Raw genomic sequence first — 14,322 nt, 5'->3', positions numbered from 1 at the left:
CACAAAACTTGATTAAAGACAAAAAGATAACTAGAATTTACTACAGAAAACACCATAGAATACTTTATTTTTTCCTTTAGAAATTTTAGCATAAATCTGTAGGAAAAATTATGGGATTTGCACTACATAATTATGGGGCCATTATTTCCTACAGGCCACCAAAATTCTGTAAAATAGTAGAGAATTTCATCCTATAGAAAATGGAATTAGGCACGCATCGCCCAACCCTCTAGAATGTTCTATAGAAAATTACAAAGGTACAATGTAATCTATGACTTTTTGCTACAGCTTACTAATGCCATCATTAAACAGATAACGGAGACCAACACCTCCGTTAAATATAACGCAAAGTTAACTACACCTTAAAGTTAACGGAGCTTCCAGCAACAACCTTTCTCTCCGTTAAAGTTAATGATCCGTTAACTCCATGTTAACGGATCGTTAAAAGATAACGGAGCTTTGAGCAACCGGCCCCTGGAGTGTATTAGTTTCAAAGTTGTTAAATACTTTTAAAATTCGACAAAATTTACAACCTGGATTAGTCCTTTGAGTCACCAATATCATATGTTTGTGACAAGTTTGAATAGTTCCTCTTATCCAAAATACCATAAAACTACCAAAATTCAAGCGATACATTATTGACATTGAAGCCTGCGAATAAATCAAATGCCATGGTCACGAAAGCGGGATGCAAGTTCAAGGCCAACCTATCGACACATTTCGAAACGAATAATACACAATAAACTCATTTAATTCATCTCTCTACGACTGTCTGACCATGTGCAAACATTGCTACAACGTATGATAGTAACATCTCACAGTATCAGCGATATAACGTCATACAAAACGTCACTAGAACGATATTAATTAATGTTTAGTAACGTTTCACAGTATCAACGATATAATGTCATAAAAAACGGGGTTGAAACATTAATCTAATGTTTTACTGCTACGTTTGCTTATGATATAAGATGTAAAGAATGTGTAAAATAGAAATACAAAGTTTTAGAAACTTTATTGGAATGGTTTATTTGTCGTTTAATTTTAACGTTTTTAGATTGGGAAAACAGAACGTTTTGAAAACTGAAATCAATATAACGTCACAAACAAATATATTACTAACGTTCAAAGAATCATAAGTTAAAACGCTAGAATAGTTACGTTAGAAGAACATTATTTACTGACGTTTACAGGTTGTCTGACGAGGCTTGGGAAATAACGTTCGGTCATTGTTGAATGAAAGTCAAATTAAAACGTCAAAAGATAACATTCTGGCGATGTTTCTGGAACGTTTATAAAAAAGTACAATCTATCTCTGAACCCTTTTCGAACGTTTGGAGAACGTGCTTAAAAAAACATTCTGAACGCAACCATATTAGAACCAATTACGAATGTTGTCAAAACGTTTTGTGTTTGCTGGGTTTATACTAAAGTTCTGGGTGAGTAGCGTGAGGTATGCAATTTAGATGCACGGATTCAAGCAAATATATAAAATTTGGGATTTTTTCTTCTATTTTGCGACCAATTATTTTACGCCCCCTGTACGAGTGCGAAAGCACGAGGGTAATATCTATATATACGCAATACAGACACTTAAAATACAGACACTATCCAACACGGGCATTTCAATGAAATACGTCACGCGGGTCGAATATTATTTTAGTTTAAACAATATTTTATTCATTTGAAAAGGATTGAACAACAGGCAAAGCCTATATAAGGTTTTTTCCCAAGGATACAGAAAATAAAAAGCGATAAATGTAACATATACATAAAAATAAAAATAAATATAATACATTGTAAAACCGAACTATATACAGTTTCATGTGGAAATGATATATACGAAGTATAGTTGATGCAATCATTTGATATTATACAACAATATGAGTACTTTTAATAAAATAATGGAATACTTCAAAAATCCAGATATCAGCGGCAGCATGTCCAGAAGGAAAACTTGGATGTTGAACAGATTTAATACGGATCTAGGATCTAAACGTCGCAGAACTCTGCGGTCATGACCGCAACTCTCCCTACCGAATGTAAAAAAAATGTTAATAATTGTAGTCTGTATTGCGTTAACAAAAAAAAAAGTAAAAAAAGAAAGATTATACAACTAATGATATCAATTCTAACATATTTAAAATAGCGCAAAAATACATAAAATATAGCAAGAGATCTTAACATTAAAAAATATATTTACAATATGTAATTTTCTTTCTATTTTCATAACCTAAAACGAAAATGTAATAAATATCTTACCATTACACTCCAAGAAATGTATATATGTTTGTAACTTACTGCCTATACATATGTCTGTCATTGTTTATTGTAAACATAAGATTTAACTATCTTATATGTTTGGAGAAAACTTACGTAGACCCTTGCCTGCTGTTCAATCCAATTCAGTTGATTGAATATATTATTGTTTAAACAACAACTAATTCTAATAAATAGTTATGGACAAATAACAAATATGATGGAAAACGTTTAGAAAAATGACACTTTACAGATCATTGTCACCAGAACTATTTTCACCGCTACTGTCACTAATTGAGTTAGTAAAATCGAATGTGTTGCTTTTAAGAAACATGTCGATAAAATGATTAAGTTCTTCATCATAACCGATTACAGTATCCACTGGTCCTTCATCCCCTGAGTTTTTGTTTTTATTAAGTAGGGTTAAGCTTTGGTGTGGGGAATGATCTCTGTTGCTTTCGGTGTTTCTGTCCAAAGAATCCAACTGCAATGTGTTTCTCTTCGTGCTCGAATTGTCCATACTGTAAATCAATTGATGGAGTTTAGCAAGCCCTTTGACATTAGCCACCCTTAGATGATTACCCGTCTCCGAAATATTCATTTTAGAAGAGGGTATCTTACTTCCAAGACACGTATTTGTTGTTTCTCTATTGTTTCCTGAATATCCTTCTGAATTAGGACTTGGTTTAAAATTTATAATTTCTGTACTGGTCAAATCATCTAATTCTTTTGAAGCGTCTGGGTTACAAGCTAAAGACTGATATTCAAACAAAGATTTTTCAGAAATATCGTTTTGTTTCGAAATCATAGTACACTTTCTTGGGTTATTGGCCAGTGGATCACGTGACTTTTGAGCTTATAAAGATGAAAAACCTGAAAAACACGTGAAACACGTGAGCATATAAAGATGAAAAACCTGAAAAACACGTGAGGTCAATCGATGCAAGTTTGCTTAAACTGAACACGCACACATAACTTGAACTGGAAAAACAAATTAAAATTGTTATTTTCATCTTTGTTAGAAAATGCCGGTCACTGTTGCAAGAGCCTTTAATTGTTCACGCCAGACAATAATTAATCTTAGAATGAGAGTGCTTCAAACTGGAACTATTGCCGACCGTCCAGGAAGATCAAGCAATACGATTACGTCATCTTAGAAACAGATTTGTCACTGCAACCTCCACAAGTAGACAGATGTTTGGTGGAAGGGTAACTACACAAACTGTTCGAAATCGCTTGCAGGCTGCTGGTCTTCGAGCTCGGAGGCCCTATAATGGACCAATATTGACACCTCTTCATCGCCGTAACCGACTTGTGTGGGCCACAAGACACATAAGATTTACTCAAAGACAGTGGAATTCGGATGTCTTTAGTGACGAATCTCGATTCAGTTTGAGATTTGCCGATGACAGGGTCCGAGTGTACCGCAGACGAGGTGAACGTTACGCTCAAGTATGCGTCAGAGAAGTTGACCGATTTGATTGACTTTGAGATTTGCCGATGGCAGGTTCCGAGTGTACCGCAGAGGAGATGAACGTTAAGTTGACCGATTTGGTGTCGGCAGCGTCATGGTTTGGGGTTCTTTTTGTGCACATGGACGTTCTCCTCTTGTTGTTGTGCAAGGGAACTTAAATGGGCCTGGACTAACGTTTCAACAAGACAATGCTCGACCCCATACAGCAATTGCTACCCAGAATTTTTTAAGAAATGCCGGTGTCCAAGTCGCTTAGCCCCGACCTTAATCCTATTGAACACATCTGGGACGAACTGGGTCGACGTGTTCGTCAGCAATTGAATCCACCACTGACGTTCCAGGACCTTCAACATGCTCTTGCTGAGCAGTGGCGACGTCTTCCTCGGGTAGTGTTTACTAATGTTCTGAAATCCATGAGAAGACGTTGTGTGGCAGTACGAGACGCTAGAGGAGGCCACAACCGTTACTAAACACTTTATTCCGATTGTTCTCCAAGTCTGTGAATTTCATTTTGGGGGGTACTGTGACATCACGAACGTTATCAATGTCAAGGATTTCGGCGAGACGTCTTCTTGCTTTCTGTTGATGTCAAGGTCGTCTGTGCACAACATAACACTAAAATAGTTGCCTTAAAACCAAATGTCAAGTTTTTAATTTGAGTATACTTTTAAAATTCGACATAATAGTATCTTGGTAATCTCTTTAACAGGTTTAATGATCTGGGGCCGGTTGCTCAAAACTAAGTTATTTTAACGATCCGTTAGAGTTTAACGGATCGTTATCTTGGTAACTTGTCGTTTGTTAACGGTCCGTTAAATTTCTGTTGCTGGAAAGTCAATTTCATTATCTGTTAGCTAACGGATTCATTAAAGTTAATCCAAGAGAATTTTGTTTGTTCATTGGCTGAATTTTAAATTTTTGAATTCAATGTACATGTATAACAACTTCATAGAAGTTAGTATTAACAAGAAACTGAAGCCAGTGAGACAACTAACTGTGCAGTCTGTTCACAAAACTTGATTAAAGACAAAAAGATAACTAGAATTTACTACAGAAAACACCATAGAATACTTTATTTTTTCCTTTAGAAATTTTAGCATAAATCTGTAGGAAAAATTATGGGATTTGCACTACATAATTATGGGGCCATTATTTCCTACAGGCCACCAAAATTCTGTAAAATAGTAGAGAATTTCATCCTATAGAAAATGGAATTAGGCACGCATCGCCCAACCCTCTAGAATGTTCTATAGAAAATTACAAAGGTACAATGTAATCTATGACTTTTTGCTACAGCTTACTAATGCCATCATTAAACAGATAACGGAGACCAACACCTCCGTTAAATATAACGCAAAGTTAACTACACCTTAAAGTTAACGGAGCTTCCAGCAACAACCTTTCTCTCCGTTAAAGTTAATGATCCGTTAACTCCATGTTAACGGATCGTTAAAAGATAACGGAGCTTTGAGCAACCGGCCCCTGGAGTGTATTAGTTTCAAAGTTGTTAAATACTTTTAAAATTCGACAAAATTTACAACCTGGATTAGTCCTTTGAGTCACCAATATCATATGTTTGTGACAAGTTTGAATAGTTCCTCTTATCCAAAATACCATAAAACTACCAAAATTCAAGCGATACATTATTGACATTGAAGCCTGCGAATAAATCAAATGCCATGGTCACGAAAGCGGGATGCAAGTTCAAGGCCAACCTATCGACACATTTCGAAACGAATAATACACAATAAACTCATTTAATTCATCTCTCTACGACTGTCTGACCATGTGCAAACATTGCTACAACGTATGATAGTAACATCTCACAGTATCAGCGATATAACGTCATACAAAACGTCACTAGAACGATATTAATTAATGTTTAGTAACGTTTCACAGTATCAACGATATAATGTCATAAAAAACGGGGTTGAAACATTAATCTAATGTTTTACTGCTACGTTTGCTTATGATGTAAGATGTAAAGAATGTGTAAAATAGAAATACAAAGTTTTAGAAACTTTATTGGAATGGTTTATTTGTCGTTTAATTTTAACGTTTTTAGATTGGGAAAACAGAACGTTTTGAAAACTGAAATCAATATAACGTCACAAACAAATATATTACTAACGTTCAAAGAATCATAAGTTAAAACGCTAGAATAGTTACGTTAGAAGAACATTATTTACTGACGTTTACAGGTTGTCTGACGAGGCTTGGGAAATAACGTTCGGTCATTGTTGAATGAAAGTCAAATTAAAACGTCAAAAGATAACATTCTGGCGATGTTTCTGGAACGTTTATAAAAAAGTACAATCTATCTCTGAACCCTTTTCGAACGTTTGGAGAACGTGCTTAAAAAAACATTCTGAACGCAACCATATTAGAACCAATTACGAATGTTGTCAAAACGTTTTGTGTTTGCTGGGTTTATACTAAAGTTCTGGGTGAGTAGCGTGAGGTATGCAATTTAGATGCACGGATTCAAGCAAATATATAAAATTTGGGATTTTTTCTTCTATTTTGCGACCAATTATTTTACGCCCCCTGTACGAGTGCGAAAGCACGAGGGTAATATCTATATATACGCAATACAGACACTTAAAATACAGACACTATCCAACACGGGCATTTCAATGAAATACGTCACGCGGGTCGAATATTATTTTAGTTTAAACAATATTTTATTCATTTGAAAAGGATTGAACAACAGGCAAAGCCTATATAAGGTTTTTTCCCAAGGATACAGAAAATAAAAAGCGATAAATGTAACATATACATAAAAATAAAAATAAATATAATACATTGTAAAACCGAACTATATACAGTTTCATGTGGAAATGATATATACGAAGTATAGTTGATGCAATCATTTGATATTATACAACAATATGAGTACTTTTAATAAAATAATGGAATACTTCAAAAATCCAGATATCAGCGGCAGCATGTCCAGAAGGAAAACTTGGATGTTGAACAGATTTAATACGGATCTAGGATCTAAACGTCGCAGAACTCTGCGGTCATGACCGCAACTCTCCCTACCGAATGTAAAAAAAATGTTAATAATTGTAGTCTGTATTGCGTTAACAAAAAAAAAAGTAAAAAAAGAAAGATTATACAACTAATGATATCAATTCTAACATATTTAAAATAGCGCAAAAATACATAAAATATAGCAAGAGATCTTAACATTAAAAAATATATTTACAATATGTAATTTTCTTTCTATTTTCATAACCTAAAACGAAAATGTAATAAATATCTTACCATTACACTCCAAGAAATGTATATATGTTTGTAACTTACTGCCTATACATATGTCTGTCATTGTTTATTGTAAACATAAGATTTAACTATCTTATATGTTTGGAGAAAACTTACGTAGACCCTTGCCTGCTGTTCAATCCAATTCAGTTGATTGAATATATTATTGTTTAAACAACAACTAATTCTAATAAATAGTTATGGACAAATAACAAATATGATGGAAAACGTTTAGAAAAATGACACTTTACAGATCATTGTCACCAGAACTATTTTCACCGCTACTGTCACTAATTGAGTTAGTAAAATCGAATGTGTTGCTTTTAAGAAACATGTCGATAAAATGATTAAGTTCTTCATCATAACCGATTACAGTATCCACTGGTCCTTCATCCCCTGAGTTTTTGTTTTTATTAAGTAGGGTTAAGCTTTGGTGTGGGGAATGATCTCTGTTGCTTTCGGTGTTTCTGTCCAAAGAATCCAACTGCAATGTGTTTCTCTTCGTGCTCGAATTGTCCATACTGTAAATCAATTGATGGAGTTTAGCAAGCCCTTTGACATTAGCCACCCTTAGATGATTACCCGTCTCCGAAATATTCATTTTAGAAGAGGGTATCTTACTTCCAAGACACGTATTTGTTGTTTCTCTATTGTTTCCTGAATATCCTTCTGAATTAGGACTTGGTTTAAAATTTATAATTTCTGTACTGGTCAAATCATCTAATTCTTTTGAAGCGTCTGGGTTACAAGCTAAAGACTGATATTCAAACAAAGATTTTTCAGAAATATCGTTTTGTTTCGAAATCATAGTACACTTTCTTGGGTTATTGGCCAGTGGATCACGTGACTTTTGAGCTTATAAAGATGAAAAACCTGAAAAACACGTGAAACACGTGAGCATATAAAGATGAAAAACCTGAAAAACACGTGAGGTCAATCGATGCAAGTTTTCTTAAACTGAACACGCACACATAACTTGAACTGGAAAAACAAATTAAAATTGTTATTTTCATCTTTGTTAGAAAATGCCGGTCACTGTTGCAAGAGCCTTTAATTGTTCACGCCAGACAATAATTAATCTTAGAATGAGAGTGCTTCAAACTGGAACTATTGCCGACCGTCCAGGAAGATCAAGCAATACGATTACGTCATCTTAGAAACAGATTTGTGACTGCAACCTCCACAAGTAGACAGATGTTTGGTGGAAGGGTAACTACACAAACTGTTCGAAATCGCTTGCAGGCTGCTGGTCTTCGAGCTCGGAGGCCCTATAATGGACCAATATTGACACCTCTTCATCGCCGTAACCGACTTGTGTGGGCCACAAGACACATAAGATTTACTCAAAGACAGTGGAATTCGGATGTCTTTAGTGACGAATCTCGATTCACTTTGAGATTTGCCGATGACAGGGTCCGAGTGTACCGCAGACGAGGTGAACGTTACGCTCAAGTATGCGTCAGAGAAGTTGACCGTTTTGATTGACTTTGAGATTTGCCGATGGCAGGGTCCGAGTGTACCGCAGAGGAGATGAACGTTAAGTTGACCGATTTGGTGTCGGCAGCGTCATGGTTTGGGGTTCTTTTTGTGCACATGGACGTTCTCCTCTTGTTGTTGTGCAAGGGAACTTAAATGGGCCTGGACTAATGTTTCAACAAGACAATGCTCGACCCCATACAGCAATTGCTACCCAGAATTTTTTAAGAAATGCCGGTGTCCAAGTCGCTTAGCCCCGACCTTAATCCTATTGAACACATCTGCGACGAACTGGGTCGACGTGTTCGTCAGCAATTGAATCCACCACTGACGTTCCAGGACCTTCAACATGCTCTTGCTGAGCAGTGGCGACGTCTTCCTCGGGTAGTGTTTACTAATGTTCTGAAATCCATGAGAAGACGTTGTGTGGCAGTACGAGACGCTAGAGGAGGCCACAACCGTTACTAAACACTTTATTCCGATTGTTCTCCAAGTCTGTGAATTTCATTTTGGGGGGTACTGTGATCCATGAGAAGACGTTGTGTGGCAGTACGAGACGCTAGAGGAGGCCACAACCGTTACTAAACACTTTATTCCGATTGTTCTCCAAGTCTGTGAATTTCATTTTGGGGGGTACTGTGACATCACGAACGTTATCAATGTCAAGGATTTCGGCGAGACGTCTTCTTGCTTTCTGTTGATGTCAAGGTCGTCTGTGCACAACATAACACTAAAATAGTTGCCTTAAAACCAAATGTCAAGTTTTTAATTTGAGTATACTTTTAAAATTCGACATAATAGTATCTTGGTAATTTCTTTAACAGGTTTAATGATCTGGGGCCGGTTGCTCAAAACTAAGTTATTTTAACGATCCGTTAGAGTTTAACGGATCGTTATCTTGGTAACTTGTCGTTTGTTAACGGTCCGTTAAATTTCTGTTGCTGGAAAGTCAATTTCATTATCTGTTAGCTAACGGATTCATTAAAGTTAATCCAAGAGAATACTGTTTGTTCATTGGCTGAATTTTAAATTTTTGAATTCATTGTACATGTATAACAACTTCATAGAAGTTAGTATTAACAAGAAACTGAAGCCAGTGAGACAACTAACTGTGCAGTCTGTTCACAAAACTTGATTAAAGACAAAAAGATAACTAGAATTTACTACAGAAAACACCATAGAATACTTTATTTTTTCCTTTAGAAATTTTAGCATAAATCTGTAGGAAAAATTATGGGATTTGCACTACATAATTATGGGGCCATTATTTCCTACAGGCCACCAAAATTCTGTAAAATAGTAGAGAATTTCATCCTATAGAAAATGGAATTAGGCACGCATCGCCCAACCCTCTAGAATGTTCTATAGAAAATTACAAAGGTACAATGTAATCTATGACTTTTTGCTACAGCTTACTAATGCAATCATTAAACAGATAACGGAGACCAACACCTCCGTTAAATATAACGCAAAGTTAACTACACGTTAAAGTTAACGGGGCTTCCAGCAACAACCTTTATCTCCGTTAAAGTTAATGATCCGTTAACTCCATGTTAACGGATCGTTAAAAGATAACGGAGCTTTGAGCAACCGGCCCCTGGAGTGTATTAGTTTCAAAGTTGTTAAATACTTTTAAAATTTACAACCTGGATTAGTCCTTTGAGTCACCAATATCATATGTTTGTGACAAGTTTGAATAGTTCCTCTTATCCAAAATACCATAAAACTACCAAAATTCAAGCGATACATTATTGACATTGAAGCCTGCGAATAAATCAAATGCCATGGTCACGAAAAGCGGGATTGCAAGTTCAAGGCCAACCTATCGACACATTTCGAAACGAATAATACACAATAAACTCATTTAATTCATCTCTCTACGACTGTCTGACCATGTGCAAACATTGCTACAACGTATGATACAAATTGCTACAAATATCTCCCCATTGATATTGTAAATCGTTAGTTCAACCTGTCAACAGTTTGCTTATCCAGCGGTTGCCAGGCAAGATAGACAGAGAACAAGATAAAACCAAAAGCGATTTTACGTAAAACTAGGGGCCATAATCCGGGAAGCTACGATCCGATACGCGCAAGTTTCAATGAAATCGGATAAGAAATGTGACCTCAACAGGGTCCCAACCTATCTGCGCACGGGGAGTGGTCATTTTGTCGGGCAGTCTCTACGACTGTCTGACCATGTGCAAACATTGCTACAACGTATGATAGTAACATCTCACAGTATCAGCGATATAACGTCATACAAAACGTCACTAGAACGATATTAATTAATGTTTAGTAACGTTTCACAGTATCAACGATATAATGTCATAAAAAACGGGGTTGAAACATTAATCTAATGTTTTACTGCTACGTTTGCTTATGATGTAAGATGTAAAGAATGTGTAAAATAGAAATACAAAGTTTTAGAAACTTTATTGGAATGGTTTATTTGTCGTTTAATTTTAACGTTTTTAGATTGGGAAAACAGAACGTTTTGAAAACTGAAATCAATATAACGTCACAAACAAATATATTACTAACGTTCAAAGAATCATAAGTTAAAACGCTAGAATAGTTACGTTAGAAGAACATTATTTACTGACGTTTACAGGTTGTCTGACGAGGGTAATATCTATATATACGCAATACAGACACTTAAAATACAGACACTATCAAACACGGGCATTTCAATGAAATACGTCACGCGGGTCGAATTGGATTGAAAGGATTGAACAACAGGCAAAGCCTATATAAGGTTTTTTCCCAAGGATACAGAAAATAAAAAGCGATAAATATAACATATACATAAAAATAAAAATAAATATAATACATTGTAAAACCGAACTATATACAGTTTCATGTGGAAATGATATATACGAAGTATAATTGATGCAATCATTTGATATTATACAACAATATGAGTACTTTTAATAAAATAATGGAATGCTTCAAAAATCCAGATATTGGAGGTGTTCGAAAGATCTGTAGAGCCATTTAAAATTAGATCTAGATTAATAGTTTCTGTGAATACCTTTAATGAATTTAATAGTTCGATTCTCAGATGGACAAGAGAAGAACAAGTGGAAGTTATCTCCATCCGAAGAATTGCATTTTGGACATTTTTTTGATTCAAATAGGTAGTTGTGGGAAAGATGATTATTGAGATTACTAGATTTATTTCTTAGTTGGCAGTGAATGATATTTTCCTTACGGTTTCCATAATGAAAGTAACTAGGTTTTTTTATGTTAAAACCTCAAACACTCAAACATCGCACAAGAATAAAGTAATTTATACGTGGTTTTCGGTTTTACATGTTACATTATCACATGTTTCGTGTATGATGAATGGTATTCATTTAAAATGATCCACGTAGCCGCTTACAGCAATATGCGCTTAAATTACAGTGCAAACGTACACAAAAACATATTTAGTAATTTTAAGTTGCCAAGTTGAAATGTCGATACTAAGTCGAAATGTGTCGAAGTTTTAAGATAAAAAGTCTAAGTTAATATGTTGAAATTTAAAGTAAATATGTTGAAATAATTGTAAAAGATACGGACGTAAAGCGTGGAAATACGCCAGCTCAGCAGCTATGTCTCAGCGGCAGCATGTCCAGAAGGAAAACTTGGATGTTGAACAGATTTAATACGGATCTAGGATCTAAACGTCGCAGAACTCTGCGGTCATGACCGCAACTCTCCCTACCGAATGTAAAAAAAATGTTAATAATTGTAGTCTGTATTGCGTTAACAAAAAAAAAAGTAAAAAAAGAAAGATTATACAACTAATGATATCAATTCTAACATATTTAAAATAGCGCAAAAATACATAAAATATAGCAAGAGATCTTAACATTAAAAAATATATTTACAATATGTAATTTTCTTTCTATTTTCATAACCTAAAACGAAAATGTAATAAATATCTTACCATTACACTCCAAGAAATGTATATATGTTTGTAACTTACTGCCTATACATATGTCTGTCATTGTTTATTGTAAACATAAGATTTAACTATCTTATATGTTTGGAGAAAACTTACGTAGACCCTTGCCTGCTGTTCAATCCAATTCAGTTGATTGAATATATTATTGTTTAAACAACAACTAATTCTAATAAATAGTTATGGACAAATAACAAATTAGGACAATATGATGGAAAACGTTTAGAAAAATGACACTTTACAGATCATTGTCACCAGAACTATTTTCACCGCTACTGTCACTAATTGAGTTAGTAAAATCGAATGTGTTGCTTTTAAGAAACATGTCGATAAAATGATTAAGTTCTTCATCATAACCGATCACAGTATCCACTGGTCCTTCATCCCCTGAGTTTTTGTTTTTATTAAGTAGGGTTAAGCTTTGGTGTGGGGAATGATCTCTGTTGCTTTCGGTGTTTCTGTCCAAAGAATCCAACTGCAATGTGTTTCTCTTCGTGCTCGAATTGTCCATACTGTAAATCAATTGATGGAGTTTAGCAAGCCCTTTGACATTAGCCACCCTTAGATGATTACCCGTCTCCGAAATATTCATTTTAGAAGAGGGTATCTTACTTCCAAGACACGTATTTGTTGTTTCTCTATTGTTTCCTGAATATCCTTCTGAATTAGGACTTGGTTTAAAATTTATAATTTCTGTACTGGTCAAATCATCTAATTCTTTTGAAGCGTCTGGGTTACAAGCTAAAGACTGATATTCAAACAAAGATTTTTCAGAAATATCGTTTTGTTTCGAAATCATAGTACACTTTCTTGGGTTATTGGCCAGTGTTCTGTTTCTTTTCTCTTTTGAAGTCGCTGTAAAATTTGTTCCAACTGGTACTTCTTGGACAGAATGCTTTTCGGCCGATTCTAAGCTCATAGATCGTGTCTGCCACATAATGGAGGATGTATGGTGGCTAGCTGCTTGGTCATTGTGCATTTTCTGAACAATTCGCATATTTATATCCGATTCTGGTACTCTAACTTTGGCATTGTAAGCACGTATTCTGACATATGTCTCTAGTTGACTGATCCTTTTCTTAGCCTGTTTAAGTGCTAAATCTTTGGTCAACAAATTCTGTTCCAATATTCGACACTGAAAGTAAAATGGCGGAGTTATTATTATTCATAGTTTACTACATTCCTGTAATGTTAGATAAGAATCCATCTAGTAACCTAAAAGATATTGCCGCTAAAACTACCGGAAGCCTGCCATTTGAGAAAACAAACGATTCTAAGCCCATAGATCGTTTCTGCAACATAATCGAGTAGGTATGGTGGCTAGCTGCTCGGTCATTGTGCATTTTCTGAACAATTCGCATATTTATATCAGATTCTGTCTGGTACTCTAACTTTGACATTGTAAGCAAGTATTCCGATATATGTCTCTAGTTGACTGATCCTTTTCTTAGCCTGTTTAAGTGCTAAATCTTTGGTCAACAAATTCTGTTCCAATGTTCGACACTGTAATGTTAGATAAAAATCCATTGAGAATCTAAATTTGACACTTCAAGGAAGGGTTGATGAAAACTTCCGCGCTGGTTTATCCTATCCATGTTTGCAATGAGACGTCTTAAACATATGAACGTCAAAAGTTCTCAAATTACAGAATATTTTGAAAAATATAAACTATTAAATGAATTTCAATTCTGGTTTTGGAAAAAAAAATCTTTTATGTGCCACAGCCTTATTGGGAATTACTGATAACGGGCGAGCAGTAACCAACATGCTTAATGTGTCACAGCCTGTAATCGTTGGGGTAATCGTCGATGGGCGCGTGTAATGTTCTCAGATGAGTCCAGATTTACTCTGGATTGGCGTGTTCGCATTTGGCGGATATGTAAATAAGCGCCATGTG

Source organism: Patella vulgata, chromosome 5 (assembly GCF_932274485.2).
Source record: "Patella vulgata chromosome 5, xgPatVulg1.2, whole genome shotgun sequence".
Classification (NCBI taxonomy): Eukaryota; Metazoa; Mollusca; class Gastropoda; family Patellidae; genus Patella; species Patella vulgata.
Note: the sequence above shows the minus strand (reverse complement) of the source record.